We start from the raw sequence: 23,504 nt of genomic DNA, 5'->3' as shown, positions 1-23,504 counted from the left end.
ACACAAGGGAAATGAAAACATATGTCTTCATAAAAACTTCTGCATGAATGCTTATTGCAGCACTATTCATAATAACCAGAGTAATAAAACTCCAAAAGTCCATCAATAAATGAACAGATATAAACAAGACGTGGTATGTTAACGATGAGATATTATGTAGTCATTGAAAGGAATGGAGAACTGATTCATGCTGTATCGTTGATGGACCTTGAAAACATTATGCTAAGTGAAAGAAGCCAGACAAAAAAATGCCACATATTATGTGATGCCAGTCTTATGAAATTTCCAGAATAGACAAATCCAAAGAGACAGAAAGTATTTTAGCGGTTGCCTAGGCCTGGGGCCATAGGAAAGAAAGACTGGAGCGTTACTACTAATTGTGTAATTCTTTTTCGGAGCCGTACAGATGTTTTAAAATTAAACTGTGGTGTTTTCTGCAGAACTTTATGAACATGCTAGAAAACCACTGTACTGTATAAATGGGGAGATTGGTGAATTACACAATGTATGGAATCCATCTCATTGAAGTTGTAAAGGAGAAGACTTTTATGTGGTATGTACAGTTGCTTCTGTAGGCTATTCCAACTCCCTCTGTTCAGAAGTTTTTTTGCATTGCACGAAGAGTAAAGATAGCTGGTAGATCCTTTGGAAAATTCAGAGCAGGAAGAGGAAAGAGTTGGAGGGTATCAGCTGTGTTAGATTGCTATATCAAAAGTGAATGACTTTTGTGACTTTGTAGAAGCACTCTTTTTTTTTCTCTATTTTATTTTTGGTTTTATTTTGAATGTGCTCTTACTGGCTTCTAGTTATAAGCAACCCTTCCCAACTGTGATGCTAGTTTCCTGTCTATGTGCACAGGTGAACTGGGGCAGGGCAGTTTGCAGGCTCACATGTCTGTGTGTCCTTATCTGTCGCATATGACTTCCTTCACAAGAGCTTCATGTCACACTTGATCATGGCTGATCACAGAAATGGGAGACCTTGAGTCAGATTGTGATAACACAGCTGGCACTGGACTTCTTCCCAGAGCTCTCCCAGAGGGAGATGGTCAGGAGTGTTAGATGATCAGAATTGTATTTTTTTTCTCCCATTTGTTTAGCTTTGTTTTGCTATGGATACCTTTGCCATTATGTTAAGTTCTCCTCAGCAATACAGCTTCTCTGGAAGTACATCTTTGATTAGGGACCCTACGAATGGTCTCCTTGGATACCTTCAGACCTATTGTTTTCTGTGGCAGGGCTCATGTGCTTACTAGTGGTCTAGACTGATGATTTTTAGAAAATGGTATGAATTATGGAATATCTTATGCCCAGTTTTCATGACCCTACTACAAGTCTTACACTTACATTCTTGGTCTCATTCACTCTCTATATAGAATAAAAACTTGTACTTTGGAGTGAAGACAAGCCCATTAATAAATCCATGTATGTAAGTCACTGTAAGTACAGGTTATGTGGTCTCAAAACTCCCACCAGCAGAGGGGATGTTTGTAGCTGTGATACATGAGACAAATTACAGGAAATGCTGCCAGCACCTTGCTCTGCAAAGCTCCAAGACACCATTTGCTTTCAGAAATCAGGCTTTGGATTATCCAAAGAAAAAAAAATCAAAGCTAAAATAAAGTTCCTCCTATTAAAGTAAAGCGATAGCTTTGGAAGGGGTATTCTTGAGTCAGTTAGACTAAGTGCTGTTGGGTTCATAAAGACGAGGAAGAATTAAAATAAAACTTTGTGTTCAAATCATGTTAATTATTTGGATTCCAACTCACTTCCTTTTCTGGAAATATTTTATAATGAGCATAGTCTAAATTCATGGCTACAGAGTGTGTTACTCAGTCGATCCCTACTCAACGTATATTACTAAGTTTCACAGGAAGCGGGGAGATGTTCTGAAAAGAAGGCTGATAACAGGGTGAGTTCACTCATGAATGTGATTAATTTTATTTTAAGAGGAAAAGAAACAGAATTATCACATTTTAAAAAAACTGGTATTGAGTCCCACACCAGATCCTCTATGAGCCAGATAATATTTCTGTCCTTCAGGTCTGTTTTTAATCAAGTGGTACCTCTGCTAGCCACCTAGCCACCTAATATCAGTTTTAAATTCTCCAAAGCTCCAGGAAAAAAGCAGGATCCATGTTATGGTTTTTAGGAGGTATCCTGCCAGTTGCATATAAACAATGAATATGTCATCTCTCAAAAGCCTGATGTGTCTCTCTCCTCTGCTTTCAGAGCAGAAGCTGGCTTACTATAGCAGGATTCTGCCTATTATATGGGCCATGCTTGGAATGCCTTGTTTGTTTTCCCTGTCCTGTTGTTTAATGTTGAGCCCCTGCTAGAACCTGGGTGATGGACAAGCTAAAGGGGGAGTAGATGGGTATAGTAAGTAAATTGCCATACTTTATGTGGAAGCAAGCAGTATATGTCCTGTTTAATTCCCTTTTTAATAAGGTGGTCTTTTCCCTTGTTAACAAGGTGGTCTTCCAGGTCCTACAAAGTGATTTTATTTATTTTTATTTTGTAAGTCTTAGAGGTGTTAGGGAGAGAAGAGAAAATATTGGGATGCAGAAAGGGCAGAACTGAAGGAGCCACTGCTCTTTGTAGAATGGCTTTGTCTAAGCATTAATTGATCATTTTTGAACACTTGGCTACATTTTGCATGTTTGAACAAAACTTAAAATGTTGTGAGGGATTTCTTGTTCATACAGATAAACAGTAAGTAAATGAAATAATTCAGATTCGATCACTAGAGATACAAACACTACATGATGCATAAAAGTTTAAAATAATAGGATGACCAAGGGTATACCAGATGAATGTTGATTTAAAAAAAGGCAAAGTGAAAATCTGGCTACAAAAATTAAATTAAGACAATGAAGTCTATTTATAATGACCTAGGGGATTATTTCACACTATACTATCAGCACTTACAAAGCAGCTGAACTTGTAGCAATCATGAAAGAACTAGAAGACAAAAACAAAAATATACTGAAATACACTACATTGAGGTGGTTATAATGAACGCTACTCACAATATTTTGAATACAATGGTCAAAGAAATTAGAACATAGAAATGGTAAAGAACCTATTAGTAAGGTATCAAATGGCAATGTTTTTCCATCATTCTTTTTCATATTTCTGAAAAAAAAAAGTCATCAAAGCAAAGGAAGTCAAGAGCAAAATCAACAAATCGGACTATATTAAGCTAAGAAGCTTCTACACAGCAAAGAAAGCAAGGTAAAAAGGCAAACAACAGAATGGGAGAAAATCTTTGCACACTACAAAGGAGACAAGGGGCTAATTTCCAGAATATGCAAAGAATTCTAGGACAACCAAAACAACAAAACAAACCAACCAGTCAAGAAATGGGCATGGGAAATGGGCAGACACTTTACAAAGGAACAAATCCAAATGACTAACAGGCATATTAAAAAATGCTCAAGCTCTCTGGAAATAAGGGAAATTCAAATAAATGCAACACTGAGGTTCCACTTAACATCAGTAAGAATGGCCCACATACAGAAAACTACCAACATCTGCTGGCAAGGTTATAGAGGAAAAAGGAACCCTACTCCACTGTAGTGGGATTGCAGGCTGTTGCAGCCACTAAGGAAGTCAGTAGGGCGAATACTCAGGCAACTGAAAATCCACCCACCAAATGACCCAGTAATTCCACTTCTAGGAATATATCCAAAAGACCTGATACATGAGAAAGCAACATGCACCCCTATGCTCATTGCAGCACAAGCAGTAATCACAAAAACATGGAAGCAACCTGAATGCTCATTGGTAGAGGACTGGATAAAGAAACTGTGGTTCATCTACTCTATGGAATACTGCTCAGCTATTTTTAAAAAAATGAAATACAATTGTTTTTGGTCAAATGGGCACACTGGAGATCACTATGCTAAGGGAAATGAGCCAATCCCAAAAGGTCAGATAGCATATGTTTGCTCTAATATAAGACAACATGATATCAATGTAAGGATTTTACCTGTGAATTCTACCTTTTTGTATTTCCTAGTTATTTGTACCTTTCATAATAAGATCTTGTGATGTAATTCATTAATCAATCAATGCCCCTTTTATCACTGTTTTTATTACTGCCCATAAGTAACTAGAATCTAGTCCTTATTGTACTTAGTACCACATGGGATACACACTGGCATTTATCCCTACATGAAAATGTTGGACACTTTTTTCACCACACTAGCATCACATTGATACCTTTGTTACATGTTTGTTAATTTCATGGAGATGAAGGTTCACCATTTTTTCTCCCCTTGGTGAACTACACTTAAGGGATGCATAATGGAAGTACAGCAGCAATTAATCTGTTCATAGGTGGAAACAGAGAGAATTATGTCCCCATGCATGCAGTACAAGGATGGACTCACAGCGAAATGGCTGATAATCTCCTCATTGTTGGGAGACACCTCAGTGGCAGCATGATGGACTTGTGAAAATTCATGAAAGACAACCATTGTAAGACTGGAGGGGAGAAGAGTAAGGAGGAGAGGGAACTGCAGGAGGAGGAAGGGATACTCCAGTGCCTATTAAACTGTGTCATAAAATGTTAACAATAATAATAATAAAAATAATAAAAGAAATAATTCTGCTTCTTTATGATTATATCGTAACTTCTATTTTGTTTCATTTTTGTTTTCAGTGTTTTTGGGCTAATGTACAATTTTTAAATTTTTGTTTATACCTATATAATATATCTACTATCTCAAACTTCAATATATGAAACAAGACATATACAAAAATATTTGCACATACATATTTGTATCTCATGATTTTTACTGTGTTTCTTTAGAGACTTATCCAGGATTGATGGCAGATCTCCACAATTCTTAATGGCTACTGGATAGCTTTGTAATAAGCTTAGTCTGTGTTAACTGTTACAGAATTGGTTCCTATTGCTTATAACAAAGGTCCTTGCTGATATGGCAGAAAAGCTATTGTGTGAACAATCAATTCCATTGCAGTTTGATTGATGCTTTCCTGGAACTAGCTTTGCATAAACAAAAATCTCAGCAGGTGACAAATATGAATGTTAATAAAGTTTCATTTTTGCACTCTTCCCTTCCTCCTACCTTGTCCTATATCCATGTAACTAAGGGAGATATCACAAGTTACACAGGTAGAAACCAAAAATATTTCAGTACAACATTTGATCTCAGCCCATTGGAATGGAGAGGTTGGAACTAGTTTACAATAAATGTTTCAGCTTGTAGCTCATGTGATTTCTGCATATCATGTAAAATACAGTTATATACAAATTTCAAAAAGCTCATTATACTCCCTGTGACCTATTCACATTTTTTTCCCCTTGGCAAGCCAGAATAGTTAAGTTCATTAAAACCCTCCATTTATTGTGTGGTAGCCACTAATGTAGTCCCACAGAGAGCTTTTCTTTATTATATTACAATAGTGCTTTTTCTCCCAGCAGGTACCAATAACCTCTAATCTAAGAATATCATCTATTTCTCTCTCTGCTACCAATATGACATTTAAACTGAAAGAGTTATCACAGAGAAGTAGTGAGAGAGAACTTGCATTTTTATTTCTAGCTGGGTATTTACCCCCAGATGTGGAAGATCTGAACATTACAAACTGGATCTAGTGATGAAATAAAGACTTGCCATACCAAACCAGCATTATCAGCCTCTTTGGGCTAAGAGGCCTACAAACAAGGAGACATTCTCAGTTATGGTGTATCTTCCACACATTCTTTGGCAGCAGAGATACTTTTTGTCTACCATTGCTATTAATGTATCATTTTCCACCCAGTGTTAGTTCTTACAGAGGACAGTGAAGCCTTAAGTTGTAATTCCCAATGTTCCATGAAACATACTCATTGCAACAGTATCATTAGAGTTGTCTGGCAGTCCAGTCACTTCCTGCTGGGCCAGCTGTAGCAACCTATCTCTCCTTGCTAGACTACCTGGCAGAGGTGCTCGCTATTACTCCAAACTAGCAGCCAGGGCTCAGCATTTCTCCTTGGCCACCTCTGACACAGTCCACTTAAACCTGGCCCATACTCTGTATCGCTTCAACCTGTGTGAGACCACCCTGCTCACTGCTCATCTATAATAGCCTTACTCAGTTGCTAGTCAAGGAGAGAGGCCATCATAAAGAATTATTCACTGTGATGCCTGAGGTCTGGGGTTTCGGTTGCAAAGTTTGGCATTGGATCTGGAAAAGACAGTCCCTTAATAAAACTTGCAGATCATGGCTCTGCATTTAGGGCAAGCCATGGCATCAAAATGATGACTCCAGACACACTGGTAGAGGCACATGGCAAAATGGAGTAGAAGCACTTCATATGGGACACTGGCATGTTTTGCCACTCTGAGAAGTATTATCTTTATGATTATTACTTTGATCTGCCAGGGGCTCTTCTATGTGCCAGAGTGGTGGGCTCTAACAAAGCACAACAGTGGCCAAAAAGCATTTGATTTTGGGAAGGATACATTTGCTGAAAGGAGAATGGTTGAGGAGCAGGATGTGCTGCCATCTCAGGGTGAATCTGGGTGGTACTCCCAAGGGAACGCTGCCCAGCTTTCTGACCTTGTGAAGGAAGAGAATGGCAAGCCTGAATCCAGGGTTATTTCCTTTGGTGACAACATGCACTCAGATGTTTTCCTAGCTCATTACTATAACTTTTGGGAGGCAAGTCTCACCCTGGAGGAGCTCAGAAGACAAGAAGGTAGCAATCTCTGGAAAATAATAGAAAATTTGAAGAACCAAAGGCAAAACATCTAGTTATTTTTAAAATGGGGCTCTTTTCATATTGATTCCATTTTGGGATTGGAAAACAAAAAAAAGATTCCTTGGTCTATACATGGTCTTGTAAGAGAATACCTACCTATTGCAATTCCTAGAGTGAAGCAAATGCACGATTACATCTTTGGAATACAAATTTACAATATCTTCTTTTTTTAAAGATTTATTCATTTTTATTGGAAAGTCAGATATATGGAGAGGGGATGAGACAGAGAGGAAGATCTTCTGTCCAATGGTTCAATTCCCAAGTGACCGCAACAGCCAGTGCTGCGCAGATCTGAAGCCAGGAGTCAGGAGCTCTTCTGGGTCTCCCACACAGGTGCAGGGTCCAAAAGCTTTGGGTCGTCCTCAATGGTTTTCCCAGGCCTCAAGCAGGGAGCTGGATGGGGAGCAGGGCAACTAGAATTAGAACTGGAGACCATATGAGATCCCAGTGCATGCAAGGCGAGGACTTTAAACACTATGCTATCACGCTGGGCCCTACAATATCCTCTTCAAAAAATTCAAAAACAGCTGGCTATTATCCATTGGTTTACTACTAACAGTCTTACCAAATGATGTGAGTCTGACAGCTGAATATCTTTTTTTCTGATTTTACTTCTTCATAACAGCCATATGTCCATCATTGCGGGCATGGACAATGGCAGAGAGTCCAGCATCCTATTGTCAAGATACAATAAACAGTTTCATTGGGAGTCCATCTTTGTCTGGAAGTAGAGAAGCATACTGCATTATATCTTTGTATCTAGATACAATAGTCTCCCTTACAGAGTTACTATTCACCCCCTTAAATGAAAAGCCACAAAGCAAAATCAATAACAGAAGAACAAATAAATGAACAACTATATGAAGTTAAATAGTGTGCTATAGAATGACTAATGTCTCACAGATGAAATGAACAAGTAAATCAAGAATCTTCTTGAAGGAAATGATGCTACTGTATGATCTATGAGTCAGTGAGAATTTAATCAGAAGAAAGTGTTTTGAAGAGATGAAACAACAACAAAAAATCAAAATCCATGAAACTATAAAGTTTCCACTGATTTTTGTTGGTAAAATGTCTCTTCTAGACAACAAATAGATGGATTTTGTTTTTCTGATACAGTCTATTATTCTGACATTTGATTGATGAGTTTAAGCCATTTATATTCAAGGTTAATATTCATGGGTGGTAATTTGGTCCTGTCATTTTAGCAGTGGGTTGTTATTGATTTAGTCTTCTATTGTCATTTTACTGGGATGTTCTTCCCATTTGCCTTTGGTTTTGGTGGGTGCTATTTCTTTTCTTTGTCAAGAGAGCATCTTTAAGTATCATTTTTAGGGCAGGTCTGGAAGAGATATATTCTTTGAGTTCTCTTCTCTGTGGAAGAATTCTATTTCATTTTCAAAGACAAAGGGAAACTTAGTTCAGTACCTTATTCTTGACCGACATTTTTTTTTTGCTTTATTTCATTGAATACATTTTTAAGATTTGTTTATTTTCATTGCAAGCTCAGATATACAGAGAGGAAGAACTTTTGTCTGATGATTCACTCCCATATGAATACAATGGCTGGAGCTGAGCCAATCCGAAGCCAGGAGCCAGAAGCTTCCTCCAGGTTTCCTATGCGAGTGCAGGGTCCCAAGGCTTTGGGCCATCCTTGACTGCTTTCGCAGGCCACAAGCAGGGAGCTGAATGGGAAGTGAAGCTGCCAGGATTAGAACTGGTGCCCATATGGAATCCTGGTATGCTCAATACTAGAACTTTAGCCACTTGGCCATCATGTCAAGCCCCATCAAATACATTTTTTAATGCAGCTTCTCTTTCTGTCCCTTCTGGAATTCCCATAACTTTTATATTTGGCCTTTGAATAGTGTCTCTTAATTCTTGAATTTTTTTTCTAGCTTGATGCAGCTCTGCTTCCAGCTTTTTGGTTCTTTTCCCCTATTGACAAAAAAAAAAATCTTCTAATTTTGAGATTCTCTCTTCAGCCTCTTTCATCCTATTTTGGAGACTCTCTGTACTTTTAATTTGTTCCACTGCATTCTTCATTTCTGATATATCAGTTTTGATTTGATTTATTGCTATTTCCTGTGGAACATATTTCTTAAGTTCCGTGAGTCCTCCTTTACATGCTTCTCCTTATTGATAAAAAGTTTTATAAAAAGTGTTTTGAATTCTGTATCCCCCATTTTCTCAGTGTCTTCCTTGGTTAACTTTGAGGTTGGCAATGGGTTTCGCTCCTTTGCAGGGGAGTCTTCAGTAATACTTATTGGGGAAGAAAGATAATTTTTTTTCATCAAAGTAGCTTTGATTTGTATCTATCTATAGTTATATGGTGATATGTTTGACATTGATTTACTGCCATTATAACATTATAATTAGCACACATCATCAGACATTGAACTAAGTAAAAGACATTACTCTCCCATGTACTTTTTTTTTACTTCATTTTATTATCATTTTATGATACAGTTCCATAGACTCTGGGATTTCCCTTATCCCCTCCTCAATTCTCTTCCCCTCAATGAGTTCCCCTATATGATTACCATAGTACAGTTCCCCATACGCAGTACCCCATCATTGCGGGCATGGATAATGGCACCACTCAGTATATTAGTGTCAAGATATAGTAAGCATTTTCATTGGGAGTCCATATTTTTCTGGAAGTAGAGATGTATTGTGGCTTTTCATTTAAGGGGATGTATAGTAACTGTAATGGAGACTATCATATCTCCCATGCACTTTAAATAGATACCTGATTTTGTTTATAAATAAAGTTATTTTTCCTATGTTAAAAAAGAGTTCTTCAAAGGAAAGGGTTCGTTGAAAATGTATATTATGAAAAATGATGCATTGGAATTGGCACTGTGATAAAGTGAGTTAAGCTTCCATCCCTGGTACTGGCATCAAATTTGAGTGCTGACTCAAGTTTTGATTGTTCCACTTTGGATCCAGCTTCCTTCTAATATGCCTGAGAAGGCAGTGGAAGATGAACCAAGTTTTAGGATCCCTACAGCCATGTGGGAACTCCAAAAGTTCCAGGTTCCCGACTCCAGAAAAGCCCAGCTCTCTCTGATGCAGTCATTTGGGGAGTAAACCAGGAGATGGAACATTCATTCTCATTCCTCTCTCTCTCTCTCTCAGCTTCTTTCTCTATTAATGTTCCTTTCAAATAAAAACACAAATAAAAGTCTTCAGAAATAAAAACTGCATTGACTTCAAACATTTCTGAATTTCTCCCAACATTCTTGACAGAGTTCTCCTACTAGTAAAAATGGGTAACAATTCCTAAGGACTCACAAAATGCCAGGTATTTTTTCACAGCTTTGTTCTACACAATTGTATAACATTATCTCCATCAATCACCATAACGACCCTATAAAATTTATGTACCTTAGTGCTGCATTGCAAGTGAAAAAGCAAAGATATATTAGTACTTTGTTTGATATTACATGGCTGGTAAATGAAGGAGCAAGGAAGTAAACTCAGACATTTTTAATTTTGTGTTCATTCTTAACTACAAAACTTGATGCTATCTTAGTGGAAATGCTACCACAGAGTATATCAATAATTTATATGATTGTATGATACATCTTACAAGGTTTATGAGGCTACAGATTATCTTTTGTAATGGAAGTTTTATTTGTCTGTGTCAAAGGCATGAAATATTCTCCTCTAAATCAAACCAGCCAATAAAACTAAGTTATACAGTCCAATTAAAATATACTTCTAACTGACTGGAGACAAATTTAATAATCTTATTTGTATAGAAAAGGGAGCACTATGAAATCTAAAGCACATTTGCAGGCTGATTGAAATTTTGTTAATGGTTTATTCAATGAGAATTTAATGGTTACCTACTCTTTATCCAGTCATAAGCAAGCAATCCTAAACCAAGTTGCAAACATTGTATATTGATGGGGTGATTCAAGAACAAAGCAACCCACAGAAGTAGCAGCTGGTGTTTTAAAAAGTTGGGTTTCAGTGCTGTGTCCTCACAGACTAATTCCCCACTTGTGGTTTTAGCATCCCAAATGGGTGCTAGTTTATATCACACTTCCTGTATTTTCTATCCAGCTTTCTGCTTATGGCCTGGAAAAGCAGCAGAGGATGGCCCAAGGACTTAGGCCCCTACCACCCATGTGGGAGATTAGGCAGAAGCTCCTGGCTCTCAGCTTAGGATCAGCTCCGCTCTAGCCATTGTGGCTATTTGGGGAGTGAACCAGCAGATGGAAGGACTCTCTCTGTGTATCTCCTCTGTCAGCAAAATCTGCCTTTCAAGTAGAAATAATTTTAAAAGAAATTTTGTCACACAGTTAATGGTGTATTTGTGTTGTGTGTGTGTATAATGCAGAAAGAAGGCAATACTCTCTCCAGCTGTTAGACTTTTGAGAGATCACTACAATTTATCAAATTTTGTGGTTTCTGTATTAAATGGACTTACACACATATAGTATCTAGCACTCGATCACAAAATTTTCATGATATAAATAATTCAGAATTTGGTAAAAATTCATTTCAAATTCTAATTATGAAGTTGATCATTTACTTCAAATTACTAAATTTGGCTAAGCCTTGTTTATTGACCTTAGAATACTGGAAACACTGCCTTTTTTAGAAGGAGTGTGTCTCCGCACCACAGATGTACATAATAATGTATGCTTCCCCTCTCTCTCCTGTTGTCTCCTCTCTCAGGAATGGAATGATAAGACATAACCAAGTAGACTTGGAAAGTCAAAATGCCTTCTGCTTCAATGAAACCTTTGTCAAAGGACTTGGCAAAGCCTGCTGGGAGCACAGAAGGAAGCAGAGTTCTAGTGAGACAGGGAAATAAGTCATAAGATTTCTTTCTGCTTAATAAACCCAACTTAGGGCCCAGCACGGTGGCGCAAGTGGTTAAAGGTCCTCGCCTTGTACGCCCGGGATCCCATATGAGTGCCGGTTCTATCCCGGCAGTCCCGCTTCCCTTCCAGCTCCCTGCCTGTGGCCCAGGAAAGCAGTCGAGGACGGCCCAAAGCTTTGGGACCCTGCACCTGTTCAGGAGACCCAGAAGTCTCCTGGCTTTGGACCCGCATAGCATTGGCCGTTGCGCTCACTTGGGGAGTGAATTATTGGATGGAAGATCTTCCTCTCTGTCTCTCCTCTCTGTATATCCGCCTTTCCAATAAGAAAATAATAAAAATAAATCTTTAAAAAAATAAAAAAAATAAACCCAACTTATCAGAACAGCAAAATAGAAATTCTGATGGAGACATAGCAGGCAAGCACTTATTTTTATTAAGCCATGAACTGTTTCACACATGCAGAAAGCTATAGGGAGCTGTGGAACAAAGATCCTAGAATCATATGGGGACCACTCGGGAAGGAGGTTGCTCTGAACCCTTGTGATAGCAGACTACATTAAGACTAACAAGAAAAAAAAAAAAAAAGAGGAGAATCAAGATGGCGGAATAGGGTAAGGACACGTTTGAATGGACTGAAAAACATTTAATCAGGATGAAGCAGAGAGGACACATTCCAAAAAATAGGAGAGGACAGAACAACAGCAGAGGGGCACCTAGAGACTGACACACACAGGAAAGCAGTGGGTACAGCAGTGTGGTGTTGCAGTGCCTGATCCTCCAGCAGCATTCAGCTAGCAGTGATCTGAACTTTACCAACAGCCAGAACTCCACCAGCAACCAGGTGGGAAGGGACTTTCACTGGGAGATTAGGAGGTGAACCCAAAGAACCGTCTGTCCTGCTGGTCTGTTTGATTTGACCAAGAGCAGAGACAGAGCAGCAGATCTCAAGATCTCAGACAGGCAGTTCAAGAACAGCATGGATTTCACAGCCCAGTTAACCCCTTAGAGCCGGATTGGGCGCCATTTTGCTTAAGGAGGCAAAGGCAAGTGAATGGACTGAGCATACGCTGAGTTTGGAGTGAACTCATTTCTGACTCAGTGAACTGCAGCAACATGCCATTCTACAGGTTCCACCCAAGACAGGTCTGGGTAGCCCTCAGATCTGATGGCCAGCAGATCAAGAACTTTAGTAGTGGTACATCAGGCACATTTTGTACACTGTGGCAATAGCTTTAGGACTACATGGGACAGCAGTGAACTGAGCATTTGCTGAGCTCCTGAGAACTCACTGAGTTCCATGGTTTGTACTGGTCCTGTAAGAAAATAATACCGACTGTGGCATCGTACGTGTCAGAATAGGTCTGTGTGGCACCCAGAACTAACGTCCAACAGGTTCCAACAAGATCAGCACCACCAACAACCTAACTATGTAGAAAACCTGGTGTCTCCCTAATCCTGGGACCTGCTCCAAACAGAAGTGGGAGAAAGGTTGCAGAGACAACGGTGCAGCCTCAGCACGGTATCACAGGAGGTAGAGAGTGGTGAGCAAGGAGCTGGGGCTATGGAGACCAGGGTGGATATCTAACATAAGAACCCAGACCGAGAACTCACTGGAGGTTGTGGCACAAGTGGCAGCAAGCAAAAAGTTGTGTACCAACTGCAATAAGTACAATCTCATTGTAGACCTGAGGGTGACACAGCTTAGAAACCTGCCCCGAGAAGACTCTGCTAACCAGAAGTACAATGACCAAGAACAAAAGAAGAGACAGAGGCACAATGAATATTACTGAAAACTCCCCTGCAAAGGAGCAAAACCCTATGCCAACCTCAGAGTTAACTGAGGAAGACATTGAGAAAATGGGGGACACAGAATCCATAAGACTCATTTTCAAGATTCTGATAAAAAATGAGAAGCACATTTCAAAGAGTTCAAAAAATTTAAAGAAGCAATAAAGCAAACCAAGGGTGATATATCAGAAATTAAGAACACAGTAGAGCAAATTAAAATTACAACGGAGAATCTTCAAAACAGAATGAAGCAAGCAGAAGACTCTCAGAATTGAAGATATTTCCTGTCATCAGCGGAAGCAAACAAAAGATGGAAGTAGAGCTGAATCAGGCCAAAAAAAGTATTCAAGAATTGAAAGACACTATTAAGAGGCCAAATATAAGAGTTATGGGAGTCCCAGAAGGTGCAGAAAGAGAAGCTGAGTTTGCAAATGTATTTAATGAAATAATCAAGGAAAATTTCCCTAATCTGGAGAAAGAATTGGGAAACAAGATCCAGGAGGGACACAGAACTCCCAACAGGCTTGATCAAAAGAGATCTTCACCAAGACATATGATCATCAAGCTCTCTTCAATCGAACATAAGGAAAAGATCCTTAAATGTTCACATGAAAAAAATCAATTGATATGTAAAGGAATGCCAATGAAACTCACAGGAGATCTCTCACAGCAAACTCTACAGGCAAGAAAAAAATGGAGTGACATATTCCAGATTCTAAAAGAAAAAAGTGGTCGGCCTAGGATAACATATCCAGGAACGCTTTCTTTTGTCTTTGAAAATGAAATAAAATTCTTCCACAGTCAAGAAAAGTTAAAAGAATTTTCCTCTTCCAAACCTGCCCTACAAATGATACTTCAAGATGTTCTCTTCACAGAGAAGAGGAATAGCACCCACCAAAACCAAAGGCAAATGGGAAGACCATCCCAGTAAAATGACAACAGAAGATGAAACCAATGAACAACCCATTCCTAAAATGACAGAACCAAAGTACCATCCATACATATTAAACTCTGAATGTAAATGGCTTAAGCTCAATCAAATGTCACAGATTAGTAGACTGGATTAAAAAACAAAATCCATCTATTTGTTGTCTAGAAGAGAAACACTTCACCAACAAAAATCAGCGGAAACTATATTGCATGGGTTTTGTTGTTTTATGTTATTTTCATCTCTTTAAAACACTTTCTTCTGATTAAATCATTCAACGACTCATAGATCATACAGTAGCATCATTTTCTGCAAGAATGTTCTTGATTTTTATTTCTTCAGCTACACGTTAGTCGTTTAGTAGCATGTTATTTAACGTCATGGTGTTGTTAATTTCTTTTTTCTTCCTGATGTTGATTTTGTTTTGTGACTTTTCATTCAAGGGCATGTATAGTAGCTGTGTAATGGAGACTGTCATATCTAGTAACATGTTATTTAACTTCATGGCATTGTAAATTTCTATTTATCTTTCTATTGTTGATTTTGTATTGTGACTTTTCATTTAAGGGGATGTACAGTAGCTATGAAATGGAGACTAACATATGCAAACGTGAGGATACAATGTAATATGATTCTCTACTTCCAGACAAAGAAGGACTTACAATGAAACTGTTCACTATATCTTGGCAATAGGATGCTGGACTCTCTGCCATTGTCCATGCCCGCAATGATGAACATATGACTGTGTGAAGAGCTATATTTTAGTAATGATATAGAGGAAGTAGATAGGGGGAGGAAATTGGGGAGGGGATAAGGGAAATGCTAGGAGCCTATGGAACTGTATCATAAAATGATAATAATAATAAGAAGAATAAAAACAGACAAAAAAAACCACATTGAGGTTTCAGCTAATCCAGTGAGACTGTCCTACATTCAGAATTCTACCAACAACAGCTGCTATTGTGGATGTGGGGAAAAGGGTGCCCTGCTCCACTGGTGGTCATTTGGGCTAGTGCAGAGTGTTCAAACAACTGAAACTTGATCTACCATGTGACCCACCTTTTCCACTCCTGGGACTATAGCCAAGGGAAGTAAAACCTGCATATGAGAAAGTGATCTGCAATCCTATATTTATAGCAACACAATCCACAATAGTGAAGACATGGACACAATCCAGATATTCTTCCAAAGAGAAATAGGTAAAGAAACTGAGGCATTTACTCTATAAAATGCTGCTCAGCCATTAAAAAGAATGAAATTCTACCATTCTCAACAAAATGGTCCCAATTGAGACGATAACGCTCAGTGAAATTAGCCAATCACAAAAGGACAAATATCGCATGTTTCTGGTATAAGGTAACCTTCATACTAAAACCAAGATAAAAAGTTAAGTGAATAAGTATATACATATATTTTCATAGATAAACTGTGTAATGGAGAGTAGCATACTGGGATGTGAAGATATGTTGCAATGTGCATCTCTACTCCCAAATAAAAGGAGGACTCCCAATGAAACTTTTAATTATACCTAGAAAATAGGATAGTAGACTTTCTCACCATTGTCTATACGTACAATGCTATGATACTCCTAAACAGCAGAATCTTGAATTTGTGACTTCCTGAAGGACTATACTCTTGTAATAATATGAGGGGGGAAATGGTGGTGGAGTGATTGGGGAGGGAGGAAGGGGGAGAATGGAGAGAATCACCGTAGCTATAAAACCATATCATGGGAAATAAATAATTAAAATGTTAAAAAAAAAACAAAAAGACTAATAGGCAAACAAGACATCACTGCTGAATCTCTGAGATACTTCAGACAGTGAAGGAGCCGAGCTTGTACCATAACTGACACCTACACTGAATATTAAGGCTGGCCCTCTGCAACTGGCGCCCTGACCCCAACTAGCAAAAGGTTCAGCCCACACAACGAACAGATCTCCTAAGCTGAACACATATGCCCACTAGCATTTCCCTACACCCAACTCTCAACATGTGTCTTTAGGATTCTTCCCATGCCAGCCTCCTGATTTGGGCAGAGAGTTGATGAGTGAGTGAGATTGCTCTTCAGGGTAGTCAATACTGTACATAAATTCACAATTCACCAATGGAAGTTCAATCTGGGGTTTCCTCTTCCCAAATGTCTGCCTGACCAGCTGTTTCTTATTGTTCAGGGAGGTTTTCATGGCAAACCTGGAAAAAGCACACCCCCATTTCAAAGTCACTGTCAATCACATTACCTATCTGATTTCCTTCATAGCGAGTTACAAGTCTTCAAAATGAGTTAACTACAAATGTATGAGCATGCTCTCCCTTCAATCTGAAAGCAAGCTTCAACAGAACAGAGATTGTTGTCCACGCTACTAACAATGGGCCAAATCTCCATTATTTTTAAAGATTTCTTTTTATTGGAAAGTCAGATATGCAGAGGAGGAGAGACAGAGAGGAAGATCTTGTGTTTGATGATTCGCTCATCAAGTGGCCACAACAGCTGGAACTGAGCCAATCTGAAGCCAGGTGCCTGGAGCTTCTTCTGGGTCTCCCAAGCACTTGCAGGGTCCCAAAGCTTTGTGTTGCCCATCCTTGACTGCTTTCCCAGGCCACAAGCAGGGAGTTGGGTCCACCAGGATTAGAACTGGCATCCATATGGGATTCCGGGGTGTTCAAGGCACAGACTTTAGTCACTAGGGTATCATGTCAAGCCTCAAATCTCCATTTTTAAAATAAAGTTTTGTCAGAACATCTATTTATTGACATGTTGTCCATGGGGGATTTTATATTACAACAGCAGACTTCATAAGTTGAGATAGATTATTGGGTCCACAACACTTAGCATACATATTATCTGGCCGTTCATAGGAGAAGTTTGCTAATTTATGGTCTAATTCACTCCTCTGGTGGTCGACCAGCACCAGACACACAGAAAGTACTAGCCCTCAGTGAATAAGTACTGTACAGAGAAATGAGGAAGACTGTATACATAAGAAAGGAAGTTCTGCTTACAGGCCTTAGATGCTGCTGTGTTGTAAGTCTGTGCAAATACGAAAAGCCGATCATTTATGAAAGATATTCACAATTATCCTCAAAGTTTACCTAGTACTGTTAAAATTACTTATTTGTACTTATTTGAAAATCAGAGAGACAGAGAAAATGAGAGACACCATTATCTTCCAGCCTGTGATCCAATCCCCAAATAACTTCAACAGTCATCTCTGACCCAGGCAGAAGCCAGGAGACTGGAACTGCACTCAGGTGTTCCACAAGGGTGGCAGAGAGACCCACATTCTTAAACCTTAAGCTGGTGACTCATAGGCTACTAACAGCAAGAAGCTCCATCAGAAGCCAAGCAGCTGATCTCAAAGCAGGCCCTCTGAGAGAAGATGCAGGTATCCCAGGCAGGGGTTGAGCCTTGGTGCTACAACACCAGCCATCCCAGGGCTTTGCATTCCTGTTGCTATTGGTGTATTTGTAAGAGTTGGGACAGAAGTTCTCTATTATGTTTTCAAAGCTATGTTAAATAGCTGAATTTGACCCAGAAATAGGCCAGTTTCTTGGACATAGATATAAAAATATAATAATAAGTACTCATCATTAAAAACAACAAGAGGCCCCAGCACAGTAGCCTAGTGGCTAAAGTCATAGCTTTCCATGCCCCAGGACGCCGGTTCAGGACGCTGGATGTTCTACTTTCCATTCAGCTCCCTGCTTGTGGCTTGGGAAAGCAGTTGAGGACGGCCCAAAGCCTTGGAACCCTGCATTCATGTGGGAGACCTGGAAGTGGCTCCTGGTTTCTGGCTTTGGATTGGCTCAGCTCTACCTGTTGCAGCTACTTGGGGAGTGAACCAGCCATAGGAAATTCTTTCTGTCTGTCTCTCCGCTTCTCTCTTTAGAATCTGACTTTCCAATTAACATAAAATAAATCTTAAACAAACAAGGAAACAAAAAACCAAAAATAGCACAAAAAGGAAGAGTGAAAATCCCCTCAATTATCTGTCCATAGGAACAGATGGTAATCACAGAAATACTTTCCTTCTAAATCTTAGTTTCAAATAGAAGGAATTTTTCCAAGCTCTGCTTTTACTATTGTGAAATAATTTCTACTCAGCTTTTTATGAATAATTTCTTATATAATATTCCTGTAATGGTTCACAAGTGACATCACCAAAACAATAATCATTAAATAGAAAAGAAAATACATCAACAAGGAGGTTACCATGATGGTGCGAGAAATGAATCCTCTGGCTGCAGAACTGGCACCCCACATGGGCCCCTTTCATGCCCGGCTGCTCTGCTTCCCTTCCAGCTTCTTACTTATGACTTGGGAAAGCAGTGGAAGATGGCCCAAAGCCTTGGGCCCTGTACCCACACAGGAGATGTGCAAGAACCCCCAGGCTTCTGGCTTCAGATCAGTTCAGTTTTACCCATTGCAACCATTTGAGAAATGAACCAATGGTTGGGAGATCTGATTCTCTCTCTCTCTCTCTCTCTCTCTCTCTCTCTCTCTCTCTCTCTCTCTCTTTCTCTTTGCTTGTGTATAAAATAAGCTTTTCAAATCAAAATAAATAAATCTTAAAAGTGTAACAAACAGCATCAAATGAAAATTCAAGTAGCAGAAGAGGCTCTTCTGGAAATCCATAGCAGAATTCAGCTGAGGCACCCCCTAGTCTTTCTGTCTCTTTCTTTCTTTTCATTTCTTCCAATTTCTTTTGTTGAATTTTTATTTTGAATTTAATTGTATGATACAATTTCATAGAGGTTGGGATTCCCCTTCTCCAAAGTCCCACCCCCCAACTGATTTTCCCCACGTTGCTACAATAGTACAATCCTTCATAAGAAGTCATGATTTCATCAGTCTGTTATTTAGTTGTGCCTCGACATTGCTGGTACAGACAATGTCAGACAGTCCAGAATCCCATTGTCTACACATTCCCAAGAGTTTCACTGAGAATCCATCTTTGATTTGGAAGCAGGGATATATATTGCATTGTATGCCCACATCTGGATATGGTAGTCTCTATTACTCTATCATTTTACATTCCCTTAAATGTGAAGCCACAAAATAAGGTCAACAATTGGTATGAATTAGAACAAAACCCTCTAGTCTTGCATCACTCTGATCAAATTTCCAGTGCAGGGAGTCTGATAGGCCAAACGGGATCCTTGTGGTTCCCCCAGGGTCAAGGAATAGAGGAACAAACTTGTTTGAGAGTTCACCAAGATAAATTGCAATAGAAAAAAAAAAAAAGAAATGTACATCTAAATACTGAAATGATGCTACCTGTAGAAGGCAGAGGCAAGAGCAGAGGTCCATTTTCTTCATGAGGGCATAACAGGAAGCCTGAGACTGCATAATTTATAAAGAACAGAAACTCAATGTCTCTTAGTTCTGCAAGCCAGAAGTCCAAGGTCAAGCAGTGGACATCTGGAATGAAGCTTCTCTGCATCCTTACATGGCAAAGCAAGAAAGGAACAAACTCTGTGTCCTCACTAGGTAGAAGAGTAGGAGAAAGTGGACTCACCAGCACCACCAAAAGCGCAGGACAACCGAATCCCAGTGTCCTACACAAGCCCCAGCTCCAACACAGCTGCACTGTGGATATTTTCCAAATCATGAATTTGGGGGACCCATTCAAACCAAAATATGCCCTATAACATGCCATTGTTAACTCCTTGTAGATGAATTTAGATGTTTGAAGTTGATGTAATATTTACTAACTTACAATGATAGAAAGCAATATTTCTCCTCTTTGGTTCTACAGATGTCCAGGATTCCTCACCCCACTGATACTTTCTGATCTTTGTACTGTATTCTAGATGACCCGCCTTCAGATTTGTGTCATTCTAGGGTTATTTCACAAAGATTGGTTGAAACGCTATTCTTGATGCTGATTATGAAAAATGAGCTCATTAGCATGGTGTCCTGGGACCCAAGAGGAATCCTATAGCATTCTACAGGAAGCTCCCAGAGACAAGCCTAACAACAGAGGGAAAAGCAAGGAGTCATGCCTTTTTCCTCCTTCCATTGTCTCCAATGATCAGCGAGCTAAACCCAAGCACTCATCCATGTGGCATGGTTTTGGTGACTCCTTCCTGGTTCCATGAGCATACCTAATTGACATAAAGGCAGTATTGTTCAAATAGGAAGCCTAGAATCAAAACAAAAATTGCAAAATGGAACAATAATAGATAAAAATCTTGTAAGTTAACATTGTTGATCATACAAATGATAAAATGTAACATATAAAATATTTATAGATAAGTATATGCCACATTTATGTCTAATAAACTAATATATAAGGAATTTAATATATTTATATGTTTATGATATATCACAAAATATATACACACATAAAAATAAATATATGAAATATAGAAACATAGAATATCAATATTTATATCTAACCTAGATAAATAGCCAGAATTGCTGAGTTCATAATATAAACTACATAGAACCTTGGTATATTTTTAAATTTTATAATTATAAAAATGCATTTGAGACAGTGTGAGAATCAGAAAGGAGGAAATCCTAGACAGAGGGTGCTTCCACCTACCAGCTCACTCCTCAAATGCCCTCAAAGGCCAGGACTGGATCAGGGTTGCTACAACAAATATCACAGACTATTTCACAGTAATTGACACATATATATTCCATTGTATTTCACAGAAAGTTACACAATATCATCTTCAACAGTTAAGCGTGTTGTGCTACTGGATGTGAGGGCGAGCTGTGACATCAATCCACGGATTCCAGAACAGATTTGGCTGATCTGGCTGGCGTCCCCTTCCTCTCTCACTGCTCCACGTGTGTGTCCCTCCCGCAGCTGCGGCTACCACAAAGAGGATGATCATTCCACTGGAAGTGAATTGGTCTTCGGTCGAGGGCATACTAGTAGGTGCTCTACCCCACTAGAACCTCCAAATAAGCTTTCCAGAGTAGTGGGCTATTAAATTCACAAACAATTTGAATATGAAATCTTGGATGAGTATATTGATATTTCAATATATTCATTTAAAAATCAGTCATAGTGGCCAGCATTGTAGCCTAGTGTGTAAAGCCACTGCTTGTGCTGCCAACATCTCTCACGAGTGCTGGCTCAGTCCTTATGACTGAGCTCCTTGCCAGTGCTCTCAGAAAACCAACAGAAGATGGCCCAAGTGTTTGGGCCCCAGCACATGGAATGAAGTTCTCAGCTCCTGGCTTCAGCTTGGCCCAGTCCTATCCCTTGTGGCCATTCTGGAAGTGAACTGCCAGATGGAAGATCTCTTTTTTTCATATCTCTCTCTACTTTCAAATAAGTAAATAAATCTTTTAAAAAATAAAATATAGAAATGATAATCTGCCGTAAGTATGACTAATCATCAACGTATACTGTTATAAAAGTATAGTTAAAACCAACAACCTAGTCAGTGTAACGAGTATTGGTGATCCAAACTCTGGGTTCAAAGCCAGGCAGCTTCAATCACTGGCTAAGCTGTCTACATCTCCATCTCTCACCTAGAAGAGTAACATAATAATAGTGCTGCCACACAGACGATTAGATGATGTAGCTCTTTTAAATCATTTTTACACAATTCTTGGAACACATATTTCTCAGTAAATGTTACTGTTATTACTGCTATCACTATTCTCAGGTACAAATAAAATGATGAGCTATAATGAGTATTTCTAACATTGAACCACAAATTGTGCTGGTGCGCATTTCAGACAGTGCGAATCCTGAGACCCAGGTGCTTTTCTTTAACTGTCTAGGAAGTAACTGATTTAGCATCCATAAAAATATAATTTTATTTAAATGCTTTTAGCTGAATGGTTTTGTGAACCTCAAACCATGTCCAAGAGAAGGTCTTCTTTTAATTTTTTTGACTGTTGATATTCTGTATTTAATATGACAGTGACCTTACCCTTAAAGATCAATGAATAGAAATTTGAGAGAAAAATTATATCATTAAAGAAGCCACAGCTAAATTCAAAACTCACCACTATATTCCAGATAATTGAACCAGTGTTTTCAAACTCAGAATGAGTTGGAATTGGTTTTTAAAAAGCATTTCTAAAAGTAATAGTACTGCATTACAGTTACATGAGAAGAGTGCCACAAACAATGAATTTTAGCTCCACAAGAAGGCAATATATTTATTTATAGGCAAGTTTTATAGCTTTTTAAAAAGTTGCAATTCATAACATCATATATAATGTTACCACTTGCATATTAATACATTTTTTTCAAATTTTAAATTTTCTTTTTAATATTGCATGTTTTAGAGGGCCTCTGATAAGGGTGGGAACGTGTAAGTATATGGGGGAAGGTGGGTGGGACATTTTCCAGTTGTTTGGTTTTTTTTTCCTGTATCCCCATGGAGGAGATGCAGGGGACCGCTCCTGTCTGTCAGACTGCATCAGCACCAGGGTTGGGGGACAGTCATTTAAGACCTTAGAGGCCTTAGAGACATTGATGGTGAGGGGGAGAGGATAGTGTTCTGGCGGGTGTTACTTGAGTGGTTTTGATAGTTCTAACAGTTTTGGTCTCGTTGCTTCAAGGTTGAGAAACTCTTTCCCAGGTTGACAGAATCATCCTTAATGCACTCACAGACCTAGAAATACGTTCCAGTGCTTGGCCAGGAATTGCCCAACATGTTCTGGTTTTCCTCCTCTGACAAGGTAGTTGAAGTCCCCTGCTGGCCTAGATGAGCTGGCCTAGATGAGCTGGCCTAGATGAGCTGGCCACCATGTTCCCCGTGTGCATCTGGACATGCTGTTCACTGTACAGGCATCAGCAACTGATGAGGCCCAGGTCTGATGCATGCACTCCAAAGCTTGATCACACATCCTGTGATTTCCCCAGTGGCCAGAGGCTGAGTCCATCGGTTTAGCTGGGGAATCCCCCAAGAAACTCCTGGGGTGACCTCAGACTTGACTGTTGCACCAGCCAGTGCCGGGTCAAGTGTGATATATCACCAGCCAATGCACATACTGGTGGATGCAAGTTTCTGGTCAGTTCTACTCCAGCACCCTATCTTGTGTGAAACAGTGGGTGTTGCAACCCAGCCCAGACAGTCTATCACAGACCCAGTCTTCATGCATACCAGCAGGTGCTGTGGCCTTAACCCCTGCCTTAACCCCTACCATGCCTGCCCTCAACCCCAGTTTTTGCATGTGTTAGCCTTTGGTT

At 39.3% G+C, this 23,504-nt stretch overlaps 1 pseudogene; it reads left to right on the top strand.

Moving 5' to 3' along the window:
- Positions 1-21,282, top strand: part of LOC121146256 — a 33,829-nt pseudogene extending 12,547 nt beyond the window's left edge.
- The last annotated feature ends 2,222 nt before the right edge of the window (positions 21,283-23,504 follow it).

The sequence above is a fragment of the Ochotona curzoniae genome, unplaced genomic scaffold, assembly GCF_017591425.1.
Source record: "Ochotona curzoniae isolate NIBS_2020 unplaced genomic scaffold, NIBS_Ocur_1.0 scaffold_3890, whole genome shotgun sequence".
Lineage (NCBI taxonomy): Eukaryota > Metazoa > Chordata > Mammalia > Lagomorpha > Ochotonidae > Ochotona > Ochotona curzoniae.
Note: the sequence above shows the minus strand (reverse complement) of the source record. Positions and strands in the feature narration are given on the sequence as shown.